The sequence below is a fragment of the Hylobates moloch genome, unplaced genomic scaffold (genome assembly GCF_009828535.3).
Source record: "Hylobates moloch isolate HMO894 unplaced genomic scaffold, HMol_V3 SCAFFOLD_9, whole genome shotgun sequence".
Taxonomy (NCBI): domain Eukaryota; kingdom Metazoa; phylum Chordata; class Mammalia; order Primates; family Hylobatidae; genus Hylobates; species Hylobates moloch.
In genome coordinates, this window is record NW_026652284.1 from 19,016,072 (window position 1) to 19,033,828 (window position 17,757).

At 45.9% G+C, this 17,757-nt stretch overlaps 1 pseudogene; it reads left to right on the forward strand.

Moving 5' to 3' along the window:
• The first annotated feature begins 546 nt into the window (after nucleotides 1-546).
• LOC116813925 (small ribosomal subunit protein eS4-like) lies at nucleotides 547-15,861 on the forward strand (annotated as a pseudogene).
• The last annotated feature ends 1,896 nt before the right edge of the window (nucleotides 15,862-17,757 follow it).

Here is a 17,757-nt window from a genome sequence, read left to right on the forward strand (position 1 = left end):
GCCGGGTGTCGGAGAGCGACTGGGGAGCTGAGCGACCACCCACCGCTCCGTGGCCGTCCCCTTCGAAACGTGGCGCACCGGCCATAACTGACTCGCCCATCGCCCTGGTCTGCGTCCCTCTGGTTTCCTGGGGTTACTGGGCTGTTTGATGGGTTATTCCATGTCTTCGCCATTAGATTGGCAGGAAATAAAATAATTGTGTATTAAACTCTTATGAGTAATACACGTTTAACTTTCAGAGCAAACTCTAAAGACTTGGAATTTATTCTGGCCACTTTACAGATGAGAAAACTGAGGCCATAGAGGTTAGGGAATGATGTGCTTGAAGTCTAGTGAGTGCTAGAGAGGAATTTACCCAACTCCAAATCCCTCAACTCTACCCCAAGAGGGCAGATTATATCACCAAAGTAGCCCCTTAATTTGCAATCACCACATAGAACAACGTATTTATTAAATAATAATTACGGCTACGTTTAGTGCCTATTATGTGTCAGGTTCAGGGTGGGGGGAGTTTTGCAGGCACCATCCCACTGAACCTTCACAACACAGCTATAATGCAGATTACAGATGAGGAAACTGAGGCTCAGGTAAGTAACTTGCTCAAGGTTCTACAGCTAAAAGCAATAGGGATGGCCGTCAAACCCAGGGGATCCTTCTTCAGAGACTGTTCCCTGATCTCTGTAATGCATCTCCTTTCTAAAACAATCGGAGATAACCCAAATCCTTCTTCTAAATATCAGCATTCATTGAGCTATCTCCTACAGGTTATGCTTTGATTTTTTTATTTGTTTGAGACAGGGTCTCGCTCTGTCGCCCAGGCTGGAGTGCAGTGGTGCAATCATAGCTCCCTGCAGCCTCCCACCCCACGATCCTCCCACCTCAGCCTCCCCAGTAGTTAGGACTAGAGATGCACGCCACACCTGGCTAATTTTTTTTTTTTTTAATTTTTTGTAGAGTCAAGGTCTCACTATGTTGCCCATGCTGGTCTGGAACTCCTGGCCTCAAGCGATCCTCCTGACTTGCCCTCCCAAAGTGCTGGGATTACAGGTGTGAGTCACCATGCCAAGCCTAAATTCTTGTATTTTCATGTTTACATGTATGAGTATTTATGTAGGGAGAATTTCTAGAGATAGAATTGCTATGTCAATGGGTGTGGGCACCGTTAATCTTGATCAACATTGTCTAATTTTTCTCCATAATGTCCAATTTTACATTTATGAGCAATATGTGGGAATTTCTTTTCTTTTTTTTCTGGAGACGGAGTTTCCCTCTGTAGCCCAGGCTACAGTGCAGTGGTGTGATCTCGGCTCACTGCAACTTCCGCCTCCCGAGTTAAGTGATTCTCGTGCCTCAGCCTCCCAAGTAGCTGGGGCTACAGGCGTGCACCACCACGCCCAGCTAATTTTTGTATTTTTAGTAGAGACAAGGTTTCACTATATTGGCCAGACTGATCTTGAACTCCTTACCTCAAGTGATTCGCCTGCCTTGGCCTCCCAAAGTATTGGGATTACAGGCATAAGCCACTGCGCCTGGCCAGGAATCTCTTCACCCACACTTTTGCTAACAAACTTTTTGACAAGTTCTATTAAAAATTTAAGGTTAGACCTCATTTTATGTGTGTGTGTTTACCAAATTCATGATCATCCCTTGGGTTGAAAATCATCAAAGATATCTCAGTGTTAACAATCTAACGATTCTAACCCTGTTCTTATAGAAAGTGATTCTTACTTGACCCCAATTATATTTAAGGAATGGAGTTTAAAACTGTTATATATAACAGGCTGATTTAATAAAGATATTTTACAGGCCGGGCGTGGTGGCTCACGCTTGTAATCCCAGCACTTTGGGAGGCCGAGGCGGGTGGATCACAAGGTCAGAAGATCGAGACCACGGTGAAACCCCGTCTCTACTAAAAATACAAAAAGTTAGCCGGGCGTGGTGGTGGGTGCCTGTAGTCCCAGCTACTCGGAGAGGCTGAGGCGGGAGAATGGCGTGAACCCGGGAGGCAGAGCTTGCAGTGAGCCAAGATCGCACCACTGCACTCCAGCCTGGGCGACAGAGCAAGACTCCGTCTCAAAAAAAAAAAAAAATAATAAAAAATAAATAAATAAATAAATAAATAAAGATATTTTACATTTATGGAGCAATCTACAGTTTTTAGACACATCATCTGTAGTTTTTAGACACATCTTACCTAGTGGCCTGATTCAATGTATGTAAAATTTGTCCTGCCAGGCCCAACATTGTTTTTAATAACAAAATAATGAGAGTAAACTAAATGTTATCAATAGTCAATTGGTTGAGTAAATTTTTTAAATATATGTATGTGTGCATAGTCAAGTGAAAAAGCAAACTGCAAAACTAAGGAGGAACCCCATTTATTTTTAAAAGGAGAGAGAAGAGTATACTGTATATATTGCATGTCTCCAGAAGGATTCACAAAAAGCTGATAATGATTGGTTCTTTCCATAGAAGGGAATGGAGTGGCTAGAGAACACAGAAAGTGACTTTTCACTCTGTTGTATCTTTTGAGTGTGAATGTACAGCATATTTTGAATTAATAAAACTAGAATTAAAAAGCAGCCAGGCGAGGTGGCTCACGCCTGTAATCCCAGCACTGTAGGAGGCCAAGGCGGGTGGATCATCTGAGGTCAGGAGTTCGAGACCAGCCTGGCCAACATGGTGAAACCCCGTCTCTACTAAAAATACAAAAAATTAGCCGGGCGTGGCCAAGCGCTGTGGCTCACGCCTGTAATCCCAGCACTTTGGGAGGCGGAGACGGACAGATTGCCTGAAGTCGGGAGGTCGGGAGTTCAAGACCAGTCTGACCAACATAGAGAAACCCCGTCTCTACTAAAAATACAAAATTAGCCAGGCGTGGTGGCACATGCCTATAATCCCAGCTACTCGGGAGGCTGAGGCAGGAGAATCACTTGAACCCGGGAGGCGCAGGTTGCAGTGAGCCAAGATTGCACCATTGCACTCCAGCCTGGGCAACAGAGTGAGACTGTCTCAGAAGAAAAAAAAAAAGAGCATGCTATGTACTTCACATCCAACAATTACAGAGAGCCTCCTGCATCCAAGATTCTAGGCTGGGCATTAGGAAATACACCTTATATAGCCAGCCTCTTCCCTCTGACTGGTTAGGGCCTTGTGGGGAGGTAGACATGGACAGTTACAGATTGCCCCAGGTCCAATGAAATTAGGACAACCAAAGTGTCACAGTAGGGAGATGCTGTTTATTTCCACCAGGGAAGGAATTTGAGTTCTGTTAACAGAATGGAGGGTGGAGTGGCTGGGATGGAAGTAGGAAAGGCCTTTCATGAAAAGGGGGAAAAAACAGCAAAGGTACAAAGCTACCAAGAGTTGGCCCAGTATAGCTACAGCCCAGGATGTGCGACAGAGAGCAAGGAAGCAAGTAATCGAAAGGAGGGTTGAGGCCAGATCCTGTAGGTCCGTGTAAACGCCAAACCAAAATTTTAAACTTCATCATTTTGGGGATGGTATCCATTCCAGTAAAGCTTTTTGAGGATCAACAAGGGTGCAACCTAACCTGTTTTTTAAAAAATATATATAATCAAAATTGTTGTATCCTTAGGTTACAGCAAGGAAGAGAGCAAAAAGGGGTCCTTAAAACAGGCAGGGTGCTCCACTGCAGTAAGTTAGGGGTCCTTGCTTACAGCTTCTGGCTATTTTGGGCCTCCTTGTTTTATTCTCTGGGCCCTTTATGAGTTCCTTGGGAGCTCATTAAAGCCATCACTCTTAAATGACACAGTTTGGTTTTAAATAACCCTTCCTTTTTTTTTGGCCAAAGGCTGAAATCCTCATTAGCTATGCTGAGCACAGTCCTATTGGGACAGTCTGAAATTTACATCATGTGGACCTTGTTAGGAGCGATGAGAGATGGGCAATTTCAGCTGCAGCCAGATTTCCCTAGGGGACCATTCCCAGCCTGGAAGCCTGTCCTCACTGAATCACAAGTTAAAGATGAGCCTCTGACTTCAAGAAAGGGAGGTAAATTCTAAGGCAGGAGGCAGAGCTTCCTGGGAGAAACAGTGTTACTAAGGACAATGCCACTGGGGGCATTTCACTTTAGATTTAATTCAGATTTCCCCTCGGAGGAGCAAAAATTCCCTGTGAGTCACTGGGTAAATGCCTCTTAGGCATTCGCCAAGGTCCAGGGACCAAATAGGTGTGAGAGTGGCGTCTTAGCACCTGCACTGACATTGCCCACAGGTGCCACAGGAAACAGGAAATGAAAAAGATGTTACTAGCAGCATCAGCTGGTCACTCAGTTTCCTTCCAGAATGTTCTCTTGGGAGAGCACCTGACATAAGAATTATCTAATAAAGTGAACATATTTTTAGTGAGCATTTATCCTATGCAATGTACTCTCCCAGATGCATGGTGGGACACAGGGGTAATGTGCAGGACGTGCTCCCTGGCCTTATGGAAGGTACAGGGGAGACTTTTTAAGATTTAATCCCCACCTATTTGTGAAAAAAAATCTGAGATAACTTCATTAAGTGGAACACATCATAACATAGATGTATTAAAAATAAATAGGGCTGGGCGTGGTGGCTCACACCTGTAATCCCAGCACTTTGGGAGGCCGAGGCAGGCAGATCACTTGAGGCCAGGAGTTTGAGACCAGGCTGGCCAACATGGTGAAACCCCATCTCTACTAAAAATACAAAAAAAATTAGCCAGGCATGGTGGCACACGCCTGTAATTCCAGCTACTCAGGAGGCTGAGGTGAAAGAATTGCTTAAATCCGGGAGGCAGAGGTTGCAGTGAGCTGAGATTGCACCACTTTACTCTAGCCTGGGCAACAGAGCAAGACTCTGTCTCAAAAAATACATACATACATACAGGGCCGGGTGCAGTGTGGTTCACGCCTGTAATCCCAGCACTTGGGAGGCCAAGGCTGGTGGATCACTTGGGGTCAGGAGTTTAAGACCAGCCTGACTAACATGGTGAAAACCCGTCTCTACTAAAAGAATACAGAATTAGCCAGGCATGATGGTGCAAGCCTATAATTCTGGCTACTTGGGAGGCTGAGGCAGGAGAATCACTTGAACCCGTGAGGCAGAGGTCGCAGGGAGGAAGAGGTTGCAGGGAGGCAGAGGTTGCAGTGAGCCAAGATTGCACCACTGGGTGACAAGAGCAAAACTCTGAAGAAAGACAGAGAGAGAGAGACCAGGCACAGTGGCAGGCAGAGAGAGAGAGAGAGAGGAGAGAGAGAGAGACTAGGCACAGTGGCTCACACCTGTAATCCCAGCACTTTGGGGAGGGTCACATGAGCCCTTTTAAGGTTATAGTGAGCTATGGCGGCACTGCTGCACTCCAGCCTGGATGACAGAGTGAGATTCTGTCTAAAAAGAAAAGAAAAGAGAAGAGGAAGGAAGGAGGGAGGGAGGGAGGAAGGAGAGGGGGAAAAGAAGGGAAGGAAGGAAGGAAGGGAAGGAAGGAAGGAAGGAACTCAGCTAAAATAAAAGGAGCAGGAAACTAGTGATAGACACCTAAGATTAGTTAATCACACAGTTGGACACCAACCTTGACTGTGAGCTTCCCAATAACCATGGCAAAAAGGAAATGTGTTGGGGTACAAGCTAATGAAGATGGTGCAAGCACTCAAAAGATTCAATTCGGCCAGGCCCGGTGGCTCACGCCTGTAATCCCAGCACTTTGGGAGGCTGAGGCGGGCAGATCACGAGGTCGAGAGATGGAGACCATCCTGGCCAACATGGTGAAACTCCATCTCTACTAAAAATACAAAAATTAGCTGGGAATGGTGGCGCACGCCTATAGTCCCAGCTACTCGGGAGGCTGGGGCAGGAGAATCACTTGAACCCGGGTGGTGGAGGTTGCAGTGAGCTGAGATCGTGCCACTATACTCCAGCCTGGCGACAGAGTGAGACTCCATCTCAAAAAAAAAAAAAAAAAAAAAAAAGATTCAATTCTAAGCAGTCTGTGAAAAGTCTTATGAAGAGGAAGGCATTAATTTATCTGCAGGTCATAGAGTTGATCCACTGTCTATCCATGAGGATGCTGCTGTCAGAAGCTCATAGAAGGATGTAGGCTTTGAGGATTTCCCAAAAAGAGGTCACATCCAGTGGGGGTCACACTCAGGGGATTCATTTTCTGTCTCCTTTGGACCAGTGGGACTTACCCACCATTGATTGGCCAAAGGTTCCAGCAGCAGACAACAACGGGAGACCTTGTGGAAAGAAAAAAGAAAAATGGTCCATGAGGATGGAATGATGGGCCTTGGCCTCACCAGTCCCTCCTTCGCTCGGAAGTTCCTCAAATCAGTGTTATGAGCCAGGCAGTGTATTTTTTTTTTTTTTTTTTTTTTTTTTTTAGACATAGTCTTGCTCTGTCACCCAGGCTGGAGTGCAGTGGCACAGTTTCAGCTCACCGCAACCTCTGCCTCCTGGGTTCAAGGGATTCTCCTGCCTCAGCCTCCTGAGTAGCTATGATTATAGGCACCTGCCACCATGCCTGGCTAATTTTTTGCATTTTTAGTAGAGATGGGGTTTCACCATGTTGGCCAGGCTGGTCTTGAACTCCTGGCCTCAAGTGTTTTGCCCGCCTTGGCCTCCCAAAGTGCTGGGATTATAGGCATGAGCCACTGTGCCTGGCCTACTTTTCTTTTTGAAACAGCCTTACTGACCTATAATAAACTACACATATTTAAAGGTACAATTTGATAAGCTTTGACATATGTATGCACCTGTGAAACCATTGTTACCAGAACACTAGGGGTTCAATCTGGGTCCTGCTGCTCACCACACAGAAGGCCAATTACTAAGAAAATGAGTATTGCCAGGGAAGAAAGCTTTAGGCCAGTGCTGCAGCTGAGGAGATGGGAGCTCAGTCTCAAATCTATCTCCCTGATGGATTAAAACTAGGGCTTTATACAGCAGGGAATAAATGTAACAATGTATAAGAAAACAGGAACTCAGAAGGGACAAGGAAGCAATCACAATGAATGAGGGGTCCAGCATTTCATAGTTGGATGGGGTGATCTGGTGACTTTCAGTTCTTTGATCCTTTTTTTTTTTTTTTGAGAGGCCTGAGTTTCCTGAAGAAGGAACTCAGATAAAACAAATGTAAGGTTTAGGAACAGAAATGTCAATTTCTTTTTTTTTTTTTTTTTTGAGACAGAGTCTCACTCTGTTGCCCAGGCTGGATTGCAGTGGTACCATCTCAGCTCACTGCAACCTCTGCCTCCCAGGTTTAAGCGATTCTGCTGCCTCAAGTAGCTGGGATTACAGGCACCTGCCACCAAGTCTGGCTAATTTTTGTATTTTTAATAGAGACAAAGCTTCACTATGTTGCCCAGGCTGGTTTTAAACTCCTGACCTCGTGATCTGCCTACCTCGGCCTCCCAAAGTGCTGGGGATTACAGGCATGAGCCACTGCAACCGGCCCCATGGCCAGAAGGGTCCATTTCTTTTTTTTTTTTTTTTGGAGACGGAGTTTTGCTCTGTCGCCCAGGCTGGAGTGCGGTGGCACAATCTCGGCTCACAGCAACCTCCACCTCCTAGGTTCAAGCGATTCTCCTGCCTCAGCCTCCTCAGTAGGTGGTATTACAGGAGCACGCCGCCACCTCACCTGCTAATTTTGTATTTTTAGTAGAGATAGTTTTGCCATGTTGACCAGGCTGGTCTCAAACTCCTAACCTCAAGTGATCCGCCCGCCTCGGCCTCCCAAAGTACTGGGATTACAGGCATGAGCCACCATGCCCAGCCTGTCTTGCCACCCTTAATGCACACATGAGAGGCCCTAAAATAACTTCTGGTAACTTGGGACTCATTTGGAAAATCAGAGGAGGCGCCACAGACTGTTTTGGGAAAAACCTCTGTTTTCCTCATGAAACCCCAAGAATTAAAAGTGGATAAATGGCCGGGCGCAGTGGCTCCTGCCTGTAATCCCAGCACTTTGGGAGGCCGAGGTGGGCGGATTACCTGAGGTGGGGAGTTCGCAACCAGCCTGATCAACATGGAGAAACCCCGTCTCTACTAAAAATACAAAATTAGCCAGGCGTGGTGGCACATTCCTGTAATCCCAGCTACTCGGGAAGCTGAGGCAGAAGAATTGCTTGAACCTGGGAGGTGGAGGTTGCAGTAAACCGAGATCGCGCCATTGCACTGCAGCCTGGGCAACAAGAGCGAAACTCCATCTCAAACAATCAAACGAAAACAGCAACAAAAAAAAAAGCAGATAAATCCCTCTCAAAATCAACGGCTCTGTTCTGTTTTGCATTGTGTTGTCTGATGGTTTGAGTTTGGGGGTATCAGAAATTACTTCCCATTATGATAACTAGGTAGGAAATATACTTTAAGTGATGGCTAATAATAGTTATGGAGGGATACCTGACTCTTTGACTCTTTGACACTTGGATCAGAGAAGCATGCTCTTGGCCACCTGGAAGATAAGGAAATATCTCCATCCCCGCACTGGGAGATGAGACTCCCATGAGAGATGGGCTGATTACAAAATGGGCAGATTGGCTTTGGGTTGCCTTTCAATGAAATGCAGGGCAGAGACCGGGCACTGTGGCTCACGCCTGTAATCCCAGCACTTTGGGAGGCCAAGGATCATCTGAGGTCAGGAGTTCGAGACCAGCCTGGCAAACATGGTGAAACCCCATCTCTACCAAAAATACAAAAATTAGCCGGACGTAGTGGTGGGCGCGCCTGTAATTCCAGCTACTCAGGAGGCTGAGGCAGGATAATCGCTTGAACCTGGGAGGCGGAGGTTGCCGTCACCTGAGATCACACCATTGCACTCCAGCCTGGGCAACAAGAGCGAAACTCAGTCTCAAAAAAATGGAAGGGAAGGGAAAAGGGAAGGGAAGGGAAGGGAAAAGGAAAGGGAAGGGAAGGGAAAAGGGAAGGGAAGGGAAAAGGGAGATGAAATGCAGGGTAGGCCAGGCTCGGTGGCTCATGCCTGTAATCCCCATTCTTTGGGAGGCTGAGGCAGGTGGATCACCGGAAGTCAGGAGTTCGAGACCAGCCTGGCCAACATGTTGAAACCCCGTCTCTACTAAAAATACAAAAATTAGCTGGGCGTGGTGGTGGGCGCCTGTAATCCCAGCTACTCAGGAGGCTGAGGCAGGAGAATCACTTGAACCCGGGTGGCGGAGGTTGCAGTGAGCCAAGATCACGCCACTGCACTCCAGCCTGGGCAACAGAGCAAGACTCCCTCTCAAAAAAAAAAAAAAAGAAAAGAAAAGAAAGAAGGAAAAAGAAACACAGGGTAGAGGCACTGCACTGTCTTCTCCCGTAGTATTTCCCTCCTTTTGGGGATCCAGGATCCAGTATAGAATGGCACCCTTAATTATGGGGATCTGTCTTTGCCTTCAGCTGCTTATTTGGCCCTAGAAACCAAGCTTTCCCAGCCCTGTTCCTCCAAGGGCTCCACCCTGAAGCCAGTAATCCAATTAAGAAACTGGCAAATGAAGAATCTTACAAGTGCTGAATCTTCTGTCTGTGCATTTATGTGTGTTGCATGTTTATATATAAAAGAGCTCTGATTAATTGGCTTAGAATAATAAGCAGTTAAATATTTTGTCAGAGAAATAGAAACTTTAATGCCTTTTTGTTCATGTGATTTTAGTAATATTTTGGAAATAAAGACAGCTTTAAAGATGATTGGTAAAATACAATGTCTTGAAAATATAGACATTTGGTCTAAATTAAGGTCAGATATCAGACTTGCTAAATGCTTTAAGGTCAAACTGTTTCTTGACTTTTGAAAATTGTTCAATTTACCCACTTTGGAGCATTAGATTAGCCATGCCCGCTAGCTATGCTAAAAGGAGTCAGACCTTATATTCATTTCTGTCTGATGTCCTAGGTTCAACCCCAGTACATAATTAAAATCGCTTACTTATCAGTTTTTTCACTCAAAGTAAAAGTTGCTAAGAGTTAACATTGTAACATGTAGTTGAGACTACTGGAGAGACAGTTTTACACACAAGGTGTGTAGGCAATGTGTTTTTGGTAAAAGATTATAAGAAGGCAGGATGGGCACGGTGGCTCATGCCTGTAATCCCAGCACTTTGGGAGGCCGAGGCCAGTGGATCACTTGAGGCCAAGAATTCAAGACCAGCTTGGCCAACATGGTGAAACCCCATCTCTACTAAAAATACAAAACTTAGCCAGGCATGGTGGCATGCACCTGTAGTCCCAGCTACTGGAGAGGCTGAGGCAGGAGAATCACTTGAACCTGGGAGGCAGTGAGCCAAGATCGTGCCACTGCACTCCAGCCTGGGCGACACAGCAAGACTCCGTCTCAAAAAACAAAAAACAAACGACAGGGTTCCTGTCGTTCTCAGGTGAGGCTGGAGGTGAAGGTAGTTACAGGTAACCCACCAAGTTATCCTTTAAAACTCTGCTCCCCGAATGCTTATAGAAACTGATTTGAGTAATGATTAAAACTCTGGTCTCCCGCCAAAAAAAAAAAAAAAAAAAAAGACTCATTTGGTAAATGAGTCTCAACTTCTCATCCTCTTAAACTGTCTTTCTGAAGAGCAGAAGTTCTTCATTTTTATAAAGTCCAATTTATCCATTTTTTTCTTTTATGGATCATTCTTTTGGTGTTGCATCTAAGAAATCTTTGCCTAACCTAAGGTCACAAAGATTTTTTTCCTATGTTTTCTTCCAAAAGTTTTATAGTTTTCGGTTTTACATTTAGGTCTAAGATTCATCTTCACGTGGGCTGGGCACGGTGGCTCACGCCTGTAATCCCAGCACTTTGGGAGGCCAAGGTGGGCGGATCACAAGGTCAGGAGATTGAGACCATCCTGGCTAACACAGTGAAACCCCGTCTTTACTAAAAATACAAAAAATTAGCCGGGCGTGGTGGCAGGCACCTGTAGTCCCAGCTACTTGGGAGGCTGAGGCAGGAGAATGGCGTGAACCCGAGAGGTGGAGCTTGCAGTGAGCTGAGATCGCGCCACTGCACTCCAAGCCTGGGAGACAGAGCCAGACTCCATCTCAAAAAAAAAAAAAGATTCATCTTCGCGTGAATGTTTCCATCCGGTGTGCAGGCACTGTTTTCCATGAACCATTTCATGCCATTCTCACGTCATTTCTGCAAAGATATCAGGTTATCAGGTATTATTTTTGCTCCCATTTTACAGATGAGGAAACTGAGTCTTTGTGAGGTGAAGTTGCAGGGTTTAACCAGCTCCTTCTTTCTCCAGAGCTATATGCTTAAGGACAAAACTATATTAGCTTTTATTTAGTTCATGTTATTGTCCCTAAAATCAACTTGATTGATCAAGTTGAGTCCACAGATGGATTGATTGATTATCAGGTCATTTCCTTCCTTGAATTACACGTCACTCCTATTCAAATACTTAGTAAGTGACCGCCCATTTGGAGAATTGTCTAGAAACCAGGGTTCCTGGGTTCTAACCTGGGCTCAGATCAGTATCGCCACTGGGAAAAACTGCAAATTATTTCTAAAATCATCTCTAAGGGTCTTTCAATCTTGGCATCCTAAAGTCTCTGGGATTTTCCTGGGAATTTATATTCAGTCATTGCTGTAGTTGACATTTTTAGCCACAAGGAGGCACCAGGAGCACAGGATAGAGAAGGCGAAGCAAAGCGCCCTGAAGGAGGATCTGGGACCTGGGAATGGGAGGTGAAGGCGGAAGGGTGAAGGAGGTCTGGAGATTGAAGGGGAAACTAAGGCTAACTGTGGCCCACGCCGGGTTGTATTCAGGGGCCCAGTTCAGCCTCAGGCTTGCTATTTGCCAGCAGGCCCTGGGCCCGTCACCTGTAACTGCCTCCACCTCCAGCCTCCGTTCCCGAGAACGATAGGAACCCCGTCTTTATCAAGGAGCCCGCTGGTCACCTGAAAGCTGCCGGTACCCTGTGGATTGGGAAAGCGTGAACTAGGACGGGCTTGGGAGTCAGGCACCGGAGTCTGGGATCTGCGCTGCCATTTGCTTACCCGCCATGTGATCTCTGGCAAGTGCCCTGAGGTCCTTGAGTCTCTTTCTCATCTGCAAAATGGGGAGATGGAAATAGATGATTCCTCGGCCTTTTTCAGATGGGATACTTTTTTTTTTTTTTTTTGAGACAGAGTCTCACTCTGTTGTCCAGGCTGGAGTGCAGTGGCACGATCTCGGCTCACTGCAACCTCTGCCTCCCAGCTTCAAGCGATTCTCCTGCCTCAGCCTCCCGAGTAGCTGGGACTACAGGCGCCCACCACCACGCCCAGCTAATTTTTGTATCTTCAGTAGAGACGGGGTTTCATCATGTTGGCCAGGCTGGTCTCGAACTCCTTGACCTCAGGTGATCCGCCTGCCTCACCTCTCAAAGCGCTGGGATTACAGGCATGAGCCACCATGCCTGGCCTCAGCTGGGATTCTATTCAAACTACCTGAAAACTAGAGAAAGGAACGCATCCTCCTTTTTGTGTACTGGGCAGACCATCTCAACATTATGAGTCTTAGTTTCCGCTGCAGCTAGAAAAAGGGAGTAATAGCTCTGCTTTCTGCACAGGACTGCCCTAGGCCCAGATAAGCTAATGTGTGGGAAATTGTTGTAGGCAGGTTAGGAATTCTCCTTTTCATTATTATTTACGTTCCTGGCTTAAGAAATGCAGGCATATTCTCAGTGTTCAGGATAGTACCTGGTGCTCATAAATATTTGCTGAATAAATGAATGAATTAACAAATCCAGTCCAAACTCACTCCCAATAGGTGAAGTCCTTCTATAATGATTCAGAGAGGGCCGCCCAGACTGCTTGAACACTTCCCTTGGTGGAGAGCTCACTACTTCTCAAGGAGTTTATTGTCAGCCATCTTGAATCTCTAACACTTCACCTCCTTGGCCTTGGTTCTGCCACCCAGAGCCTTTGCCTATCCTGAACAGAGAGCATTTCTGCACACCTCAGAAACTTCCTTTGAGTTCTGCCAACCATGGGACCACCTAACCCTGATGGAAGGAAGTAGAGAAATATTATGGTGGCTGGAAAAGGCACAAGGTCATATGAAGAGCTTTTCCTCAATATGGGAGGAAGTTGTCTATGTGGTAGGGGATGGAACCTGAAGAGCAAGCAGAGTGAAGATGCGGGAGAGGAATGCATAAATATATGTCCCTCTATGAGACATAAGCTATAGGGAGGTGGATCTTGGCCTCAGCCTCAGCCAAACATGGTGGTCCCATCCCCCTTGCCTGGGATTGGCTTAGGAATGAGCATGGGATTCAGTTATGTCCAATGAGATGGGAAGGGAAGTCTGCTGAGGGGCTTCTCTTAAGCAGCACAGGCTGAAAGAGACAGTCCCTTTTCTGCCTCTGGTTGATGAATCTGAATGTGTTGCAATTGCTTAAGTCATGTTGCTGCCACCAAGACCAATACCTGGAGAGGGGCATAACTAAGAGAATCACAGAGAAGTAGAGCTGGAGCTTTGATCAAACTGTGCCTGAAGGTGTTCTATGCCTGATTTCCTGTAAGTGAGATCATAAACCTTATTGTGTAATTCCAGCGAATTGGCCATTGGCAAGTACCACCATCATGAGCATCTTAACAGATATGCAGATTTTAAAAATGGACTGTATTAATTTGGGCCCTTTTATTTATTTATTTATTTATTGAGACGTAGTCTCGCTCTGTCGCCCAGGCTGGAGAGCAGTGGTGCGATCTTGGCTCACTGCAAGCTCCATCTCCCAGGTTCACGCCGTTCTCCTGCCTCAGCTTCCTGAGTAGCTGGGACTACAGGCGCCTGCCACCACACCCGGCTAATTTTTTGTATTTTTTAGTAGAGACGGGTTTCACCGTGTTAGCCAGGATGGTCTCGATCTCCTGACCTCATGATCCGCCCGCCTCGGCCTCCCAAAGTGCTGGGATTACAGGCGTGAGCCACCGCGAATGTGGGCACTTTAGTGACAAGTACAGAAGCCCAATTCTGGCTCGCTTCAGCAAAACAAACAAACAGAACAGAACTGTTGGCTCAAATAACTGAAAAGTACAGAGTTGGTTACATCCAGGGATCCAGAAAATCAGAACTCATCTTTCTCTCTCTGCTCCACTAACTCCAGTCTTACGCTGTCACTCCCAGATCATAAAAAGGAGACTGGACCCACAGTCTCACAGCTTTGCAGCCCCAGAAGAAGAAGACTGTTCTTTCCCAATAGTTTCAACACAAGTCTTGGCACTTGAGTCTCATAGGCTGCTTCAGGCCACATGTCCACCCATGAGCTAAGCATCAAAGCCAGAGGAGGAAAAGCACCAACTGGCCAAGAATGAGTGACGCCCCCATTGTCAGATGTGTCTAGGGTAAGGTGTGACCAGATCAGTTCAATTCGACACGTATCTAATTTTAATTTCTATGTGACAAGCACAATCCCAGGTACTGCTGCCCAAAGAAGGGGAAATGAATTCTGTGTCTATTCCACCAACCATAAGACAAGTCAGAAAGACAGGAGCTCTGACAAAGTGGCAACTGACATCCACCTGAGTTATAACCAACACGCACCATGTTTCCTAATGAATCGCTGGTCCTGGAGCCACGTCAGTTACTGGAAATTGTGAAATGGGCCACATCTACTTTCTTAGCCTCTGTAGAAACCCACTGAGTTTGATTCAGTTGTCTGTGGGCCTGTTTTCTTCAGGATATGTTAATTTAATTTAATTTAATTTTTTTATTTTTTGTCTTTAGATGGAATTTCACTCTTGTTGCCCAGGCTGGAGTGCAATGGTGTGATCTCGGCTCGCTGCAACCTCCGCCTCCCAGGATCAAGCAATTCTCCAGCCTTAGCCTCCCAAGTAGCTGGGATTACAGGCACCCACCACCACGCCCAGCTACTTTTTTTGTATTTTTAGTAGAGATGGGGTTTCACTATGTTGGCCAGGCTAGTCTCGAATTCTGACCTCAGGTGACCCACCCACCTTGGCCTCCCAAAGTGCTGGGATTACAGGCGTGAGCTACCATGCCCGGCCTGTTCATTGAATCTTTAGGGGAGGAAGGTGAACTTCTTTCCATGCCTAAGGTAGCCATGGCTTATGGTCCCAAGAAGCATCTGAAGTGGTAGCAACTCAAAGCAATGGATGCTGGAGACACTGACTGGTGTGTCTGCTCCTCATCCATCCACCAGTCCCCACAAGCTGAGAGTGTGTCTCCCCCTCATCATTTTTCCTAAGAAACAGAATTGAGTATGCCCTGACCGGAGACAAACTGAAGATTTGGATGCTGCGGCTCATTAAGATTGATGACAAGGTCCAAACTGATAGAACCTACCCTGCTGGATTCAAAGATGTCATCATCATTGACAAGACCAGAGAGAATTTCCGTCTGATCTGTAACATCAGGGTCACTTTGCCATTCACTATATTACAGCTGAGGAGGCCAAGTACAAATTGTGCAAAGTGAGAAAAATCTTATGGATACAAAAGGAATCCCTCATCTGGTAACCGATGATGCTGGCACCATCCGCTACCCTGGTCCCCACATCAAGGTGAATGACATCATTCAGATTGATTTGGATACTGGCAAGAGTACTGATGTCATCAAGTTCGACACTGGTAACCTGTGGATGGTGACTGGAGGTGCGAACCCGAGAAGAATTGGTGTGATTACCAACAGAGAGAGGCACCCTGGATCTTTTGATGGGTTCATGTGAAAGATGCCAACAGCAACAGCTTTGCCACCTGGCTTTCCAGCATTTTTGTTACTGGCAAGGGCAACAAACCATGGATTTCTCTTTCCCGAGGAAAGGGTATCCACCTCACCACTGCTGAAGAGACAGCCAAGAGACTGGCAGCCTAAAAAAAGCAGTGGGTGAAATGGTCTCTAGGTGATATGTTAACAAGATCTTTGTACCTAATTAAAAATAATGCAGCCTTAAAAAATTGGGGTGTATTTGGCCAACTGGATCAACTAATATAATGTTTTTAACTTGCAATTTGAAAATAACAAGTAGAGCTTAAATTAGCCAAGAATTTGTTATTTATTGAAAATAACAAGTAGAGCTTATATTAGCCAAGAATTTGTTTGGTTACAAGTTATTAAAACTCAACTCAAAGTCAAGACTAAGAGGAGGCCAGTGAGGAGCTCAGGGTGAGAAATGTATGAAGGTGCTCACTGTCAGGTTTGTAAAGACGCCTCCTTAAATTTTGCTCCTCAAGTGCCTCATTTGACTTGCTCTGTTCCCACTTCTGATCCAACTCAAACTAGCTTAAGCCAAAAAGGAAAAATTACAGGCTCAATAGTTGAACTAGAAAAGGCACAGTAATGAAGCTGGCCTCAAGCACACATGGACCCAGCGTTCAAATGCACCCATATTTATTTACTCTTCTCTCCTGCTGTCTCCTCCTGTCTCCCTCCTCACTCTCTCCTCTGCTTTTCCCTGCCAGTGTGCTTCAGTCTCTCCTACTACCATTAGTCTTTCTCCTTACAATTAGTTCATAGTCACATACAGCACCAGGCTAAGTTCTTCATTTTGCAAGCAGAGCACAGGGAGAAAGACTTGCCATTGGCTATCTTGGGTCAATGTGCATGCCTGGACCAATCACTGTGGTGATAATATATTTGCCCAGTGTTGGACAGAACTCACCACTGTGGTCTAGGGGCTGGAGGCTGAGACCAGAAGACAAGAGCATCTGATGGGCAGACCAAGACAACTCTTAGTATTTCAAGTCTGAAATACTCTAGCCTTTATTTTTATTTTCCTATTGAAACAATTATTTTTAAATCACACAGTTTGATAATCGGAGATTTCTTTTAAAATGCATCTATATTTGTTCCAGTAGTAAAAATAAGAAAAAAAAAATGCGACCGGGCACAGTGGCTCACGCCTGTAATCCCAGCACTTTGGGAGGCTGAGGTGGGCAGATCACCTGAGGTCAGGAGTTCAAGACTAGCCTTACCAACATGGAGAAACCACGTCTCTACTAAAAATACAAAAATTAGCCAGGCGTGGTGGTGCATGCCTGTAATCCCGCTACTTAGGGAGCTGAGGCAAGAGGATCACTTGAAGCTGGGAGGCGGAGGTTGCAGTGAGCTGAAATCACGCCACTGCACTCCAGCCTGGGCAACAAAGTGAGACTCTGTCTCAAAAAAAAAAAAAAAAAGAAAGAAAGAAAAAGAAAAAAAATGCAACTATTGAATTACAGAATAGATTCCACTCAGGGACAGGAAGAGGCAATAGGGAAAGAGATAAATTAGAAAGGAGAAATTAGAGCCAGCTCATAGAGGCCCTTGAGTTCATTATTTTAATACATTTGCATTAAATGCCTATTCAGTGCCAGGAATGGTAAAGTTTGGATTCTGTTCTGTAAGCAGCAAGGATTTGGAGGGGGCAGAGGCATGTCAGGGTAAGAGAAACTGCTCTGAAAAGCCAACAAACCACGGGTGATCAGGAGAGATAACAAGCCCACCTGCTGGAGAGGTTACCCCAGGCCCAGAAACCAGTGGGCAGCACCTGCGGAGCACAACCTCTATGCCCCGCCCGCCACGGTGCCCACTGGGGGATGGTATCTAGGATCTCGATGCCCACAGGACAGGATCTGACACCTTTCAAGTGGCCACAGGTTGGTCCCTAAGACCCTTGAGCCTCCATTTTCCTCATCTGCTCATTGTTTACCAAGAACATATACATCGGGAAAACGTTGTGTCAAAAGATAACTAATATTTATCAAACACTTATTCTGTGCTAAATCCTTTGCATGCATCACCTGATCAAATCTTTGTGATAAACTGTGCAGAGACAGCTAATTTTGCCCCAGATTTGT